The sequence below is a fragment of the Canis lupus genome, chromosome 26, assembly GCF_011100685.1.
Source record: "Canis lupus familiaris isolate Mischka breed German Shepherd chromosome 26, alternate assembly UU_Cfam_GSD_1.0, whole genome shotgun sequence".
NCBI lineage: Eukaryota > Metazoa > Chordata > Mammalia > Carnivora > Canidae > Canis > Canis lupus.
Genome location: NC_049247.1, coordinates 13,044,078 through 13,049,990, shown reverse-complemented (window position 1 = coordinate 13,049,990; position 5,913 = coordinate 13,044,078). Strand labels below are relative to the sequence as shown.

The 5,913-nt window shown below is 50.2% G+C and overlaps 1 long non-coding RNA gene across 1 annotated transcript; it reads right to left on the bottom strand.

Annotated features, from left to right (window-relative positions):
• Positions 1-1,358: 1,358 nt before the first annotated feature.
• LOC119866092 lies at positions 1,359-5,621 on the bottom strand. The gene is made up of 3 exons (XR_005378999.1): positions 4,917-5,621; positions 3,151-3,383; positions 1,359-2,120 (listed from the first exon to the last, which is right to left on the bottom strand). It is a non-coding gene; the product is annotated as an uncharacterized LOC119866092 (long non-coding RNA).
• Between the last annotated feature and the right edge of the window lie 292 nt (positions 5,622-5,913).

The window sequence follows — 5,913 nt, the reverse complement described above, 5'->3', positions numbered from 1 at the left end:
AATTTCATATTGAAGAAACTTTGTTCTATTAAGGTAATCATTACTGGAATTATTAATAAATGTTTTAAAGCAATCTTCATATTTGGAAATAAACCATGGATTTTAAATTTCATGTTTAAACTTTATAATTGAGTCACATATGGTAAATTACTGATATTGCAGAGAGTGCTGTGCACTTATTTGACTCTCTGTTTCTTCTCACCCCTCCTCCTGGTTCTGCCAATAGAATTTTCTTCTTATTATTATTAACCAACAGTATCCCCAGTGCTGAGAACAGTACTGGCAGAAAGTAGATGTTCAATAAATATTTGCTAGGTAAATAAATGTAATTTGAGCTCAAAGGTATTCTGAGTTCTATGTGATTCTGCTTTGTTCTCAAACAGGACGCAGGATTTTTAAAAAATATATTTTATTATTTATTCATGAGAGACAGAGAGAGAGAGAGAAAGAGAGAGAGAGAGACAGAGAGAGAGAGAGGCAGAGACACAGGCAGAGGGAGAAACAGGCTCCCTGTGAGGAGTCCGATACAGGACTCCATCCCAGGACCCCGGGATCACGCCCTGAGCCAAAGGCAGACGCTCAACCACTGAGCCACCCAGGTGCCCCAGGATGCTGGATTTTATAAATGTATTTGTAAGCAAGGTTCAATCTGCCTTTAGGAGAGACAACACCTCAAATTAGATTATGAGGCACTTGCTTACCTGTCATGTGAAACCATGCCTCCTTTCAGTGCTCTTCACGGATAGGACATTGGATTTTCTGGTGCTTTCCAGCGGGTGGCCAACCTGGTCTGCTATATAGGAGGGGTCTTAAGGCAACAAGTCCTTTTGGGCTGAGGAGGCTGCATCCTCTTTGATGTGCCAGTAGTAAAGGCCACTGCAGAAGGTGGGGGCCATGCCAGCTAGTGTGGCACAAAGAGACTAAGGCAGTCCCCAGTGACCCCACCTTCTGGTAGTCACACTGGTGTGCAATCCCTTCCCCTTGAGTGTGGCCAGGATCTACGACTTGCTCCTAACAGAATATGGAATACAGCATGGGATGTTACTTCCATGGTTACATTGTATCAGGCTATGGTTACATTGTATCAGGCTGTAACTAGCCTCTCTCCCTAGGGGACTCTCCCTTGCTGGCTTTGATAAAGCCAGTTGCCATACTGGGGAGGCCCATTTGACAAGGAACTGAGGTTGAGGATGTCTCATTGGCTAACGGATGGCCAGCTGGGAACTGAGGCTCTTAGAGCCCAACAGCCCAAAAGGAACTGGATCCTGCCAACAACATGAGTCCCTTAAATTATAAGCTTGGAAACAGGATGTTCCTCAACTTTCAGATGAGACCCCAACCTTGGCCAAACCTAGATTGTGGGCTGGTGGGAGACTCTGCAAGAGAGGAGCCCGCTAAACTCTGCCTGAATCCCTGATGCACAGAAATTGTGAGAGAGTAAGTACAACACGTTTTAAGGTGCTAAGTTCGTGGCGATTTGTTATGTAGCAATAGATAAGAAATACAGCCAAGGAGGAGGAAGGCCTCCTTTATATTGATTTAGACGCTCCACTTTATTGATGTTACTTTATGAACTCTGTATAACATTTAACAGCTCCGATAACTGGTTTCTCCTATTCACAGATTAAAAAAAAAAAAAAAACAACCACCACCCAAGACTCATAATTTACGGGACTTGTACAAGATCACACAGTTTTAATATATAATTATATGTATCACAATTATAATATAATGTAATATAACGTAATGCAATGGAATAGATGTGATGCTTGGCACAGAGCTTGACACATATGAAGTACTTAGTAAAATGTTGGCGGCTTTTGTTATTATTATGGTTGTTACTGGAAAAAGAAGTGTTCTAGGGACCAGGAAACCAATAATCCCAGTCCATATTTGGGCAGGACGCTTTCCATCTGGGTCTCAGTTTCCACATTATAAAATGAGGGGAGTTTCTTCCTCGAAGATACTGGCCGACAAGCTTCTCTCCCATGGTGTTTCCTGCCAGCTAACAACCATTCGAGTGGTGAGTCATCCTCTCCCTTCTAGTTGGGCCACGTGTGTTACCCCCGTCTGACCAGTTCAGCCTGTTAGAGCTCCTCTCCCCCAAACTGCGAACTGCGCTGGGAAAAACAAACAAGGAACAAATACATCCTTTCCCTCCAGTCCGAGCTCCGTGAGCTCTCAGCCCCAGCCCCTCGATCACTCCCAGCTGCTGGGCTGGGGCTCTTTCCTCTCAGCATAGGGATGGGGCCAGCCTAGATTTAGAGACCCGGGTTCAAATCCTAACTCCACCACTTAACTAGCTGGATAACTTCTCCTCTTTGAGCCTCACCTATAACACGGGGAAGAGAGAGCGTACCCCTTTGGGTTGTTGTGTTAAAGGGGAGTATTGTGGACCGTGTTCCGCAGAAATACCCAGGGCACGGAAGGGATTTTAAAAGGCTCTGCTTGTTACGATTAAGTCCTCACGATTCCTCCTGGTTGGAATGAGACTTTGCTCTCGAGGACCACACGGGATCCAGCACCAGGGCAGATTTTCATTTGATTTTACTGCCTCAGTTTCTCCAAGGCAGCAGCTTTTCCCAGAACATTTCCCCAAGGTCAAAGTGATATAGCCAGTGCTTCCGATGGAGGGCGGGCACTCAAGGATCACTGGCCATCTCAGGTGGCAGAGAAAGATTGCTTCCTGGAGAAGATCACCTCTGACCAGTGGTTTTCTTCTCTTCTGGGACAGAGCACGTTGCTGGTGCATTTAGAAAACCATGTTCATCTTTGGAAACTTTGTTGATCCGAATCCCAGCTGACTGCCTTCCTGGGCCCTTGATTCTTGACCTTTTAAATGCCCTGGAGCCAGCCTGTCTGCTGCTAGTGTCCAAAGAGCCACTAATGGGTAAACAAGGCGTTCTGATAGAGGAGGGATTGGGCTGGCTGGATCTCATCAGAGAAGATTCTATCAGCCTCCGTACACACTTCTGCCCAAAATGATGCCCATAACCCTGAAGTTACAAGCGGGGGGCGGGAGGGGGATTTGTTCTCACCCCAAGGATATGGAGATGGAGCTGGAAGAGGACACAGAGAGTGTGTTGCGAGGGTGTGGGAAAGCCGTGGATGCATGTGCTGGGAGGCGAGGATACCCCTTTCTCGGCTCACCTGCTGTGCTCGGAGCCTCAGAGCAGCAGTCTGCAGCCACTGGAAGTGCAGGCAGTGATGAGCGTCTCTGCGCTATGTGGGGAGACTGTTTCCTGCCTCAGTGAGTGATTAGACCCTCCCAGGGAGTCCTCATCTCTTGGACTCTTCCTGCGTTCTGTAGAGTGCCGATAGCAACCTGTGCCCAGCAGGTGCTCAGTAAATGCTTCGTGGGTCTGAGTACTTCCATGTGGGGCCTGTTACAAAAGTCGGGCAAAAGTGTTCAGGAACACATCCCTCAACATTAGAGTCCAGCTCTGTTCATTCCATGGTCTTTATCAGGTCAAGTGCCTTCCAAGATTGGGGGCCAATTTTCCTTTCTACCCTCCTCCTACGTACCACCACGGATACAAGGCTCCCTCCAACCTGAGCACAAAGGTCGAGTAATTTGCAACTAGAATCCTGTGAATCCAGTTCTCAGAATCCTAGCTTGGAGTTTGGGGTTTACGAGCTGGAACAATGACAGGACGTTTCAGCAGCCACCCTCGGTCAGTAGGCCCTAAGGTAGCAGTTAAGAATCTGTGCTTGGAAGTCCAGAAAAACCTGAGTGCAGTTTCTGCTTTTCTCACCTCCTGCTCTCTGAGCCTCACCATCATCACTAGAAAGTGAGGATAATACGACCTTCCCTGGGAGATCACTGGGCGGGTTAAATGAGGTCATGGACGTTCGGTACCTGCCACAAAGTACACACCCCAAAGATGGTCGATCGCCTTCGGGGCGCCTGGGTGGCTCAGTCAGTGGAGGGTCTGACTCTTAATTTCGGCTCAGGTCATGATCTCGGGGTCCTGTGATTGAGCCCAACGTTGTGTTGGGCTCCGCACTCAGTGGGGGGTCTGTCTGGGATTCTCTCCCTCCCCCCCTCCCTCCTCTTTCTCTCCCTCTCTAAATAAATAAATAAATAAATAAATAAATAAATAAATAAATAAATAAGTTTAATAAAAGATGGTCACCCTGATTGCATTATTTTCATCTCTACTATCATCATCATTAATCATTATCACGAACTATTTCTTAGGATGATTCATTCTTCCAGGGTAGTGGCCCGGGGCATCTGGGAGTGCTTCCTGGAAGAAGGGATCCCAACCTGGGATGGGACATCTGAGGGGCAAACCTCAAGCCCTTCTCCGCCACGAGGCTCTAGGTCAGGCCTAGGGTAACGCAGTGGCGCTCAGGCTCCCGAAACAGATGCCAGGACGAGGGTGCTGATATGCACGGGGCATCGAGCCTGTTGCTGGGACTTAGGCTAATTATATCTGGCAGCTCATTGCCCCCGGAGCCGTGCCTGCCCACGGGAGGACGGATCCCGTTTCTGTCTCCTGAGTAAGCTGACTCGGGCCATCTTCAGAGTTCTCTCTGTCCCACCCCCTGCACTTTGGCAGCTGCGCGTGGACGGGGTGGGGGCGGGCAGCGGAGGGGAGGCTGTGGCTGTGGGGGCCTTTCGTGTGGGAAGGCGTCCCTGAGCTCCTGGAAACACCCCCTGGATTTGGAAATAGAAAGATCAGGAATGTTCAGCTGTTTGTGGGTCATTCTGACCTCCTCCCAGGTCAGGTCACACATGTGCTCCTCGCGGCCACACACGCCAGCAGAAATTAGATACCAGACGCCGCGCTCCCACTCCTCGCCCTGGTTCTCGGCTCCGCTCCACCTCCGCTCACCAGGTCGCTCCCGACACAAGCGCCCGGTCCCTGTCTCTCCCTTTCTGCTGGGGACGGAAGGCGAGGGTCACTCACCTGCGGACACGCCTTCCACGCTTCCCTCTTGCTCAGGCGGAGTTCCTCAGCCTCCGAGGCTCTGCGTGACCTGGCCCAGCCCACCTTTCCAGCCCCCTGTCCCTCTCTTTCCACAGCCACAGTGTCCCCCCCGCGGGCCATAGACCCTGCTCTTCTGTCCTCTTCACAGGACTCGCTCCTCTCTTCCTTCCCATCCCAGGTTGGGATCCCTTCTTCCAGGAAGCACTCCCGGATGCCCCAAGGCTGCGAGCACTGCCCTTGTGTGTGCTCCCCCAGGGATGTCGCTGCCAAGGTGACTTTGCCACTGCCTGTCTGCTCACCTGTGTCCTCCGCGAGACTCAGAGCCGGGACCCTGTGTGGCTATAGAGCTTGCTTATGGGCTTCTGTGTCGGGTCCTCCCCTTCACACACTTACCTTCAGCCGTGATCAGAACTATCATTCTTGGTCACAAACCTGAGATAAAGTGGGGGCATCGGAGTCCCAGATTTTGAGGTGCCTGAGCAGCCAGGTATCTTCCGTGTGTCCCTCCAAATCCTCTCCATCACTGCACAGACCTGTGCCCTCTGGCCTCCTGGGGGCTTGACCAAGGGGATCAAGAGGAGGATCAAGGGGATCAAGGGGATCAAGGGGAGCTGTGCCTTCATGAAATTACCCCCTTCGGGTGTGTTACCTGTTCCGGGGGTGTGGGGGAATGATGCAGGTAACAAAAATGATACACCTGACAAACTCTGACACGCTCTGATGTGGCCTGACTGATGGATCATGCGACCCGGCGCTGGGCGTAATTATTAGGGTTACTATTTACAGAACTGATGTAAGGATCCCAGCTGCCAGCACCAGTTTCCGAGTGAATTGGTCTGTATCCACTATCTCCCTTCATTTCACAAGTCCACAAACTGGGGGTTTCCTCGTTTCCTCGATGTGAGAAACAGGACACCCTGATCGAGTGAGCACAGTGGGGTACAATCCAGGCTAGCCTCTTTCTCTCTCCTTTCCT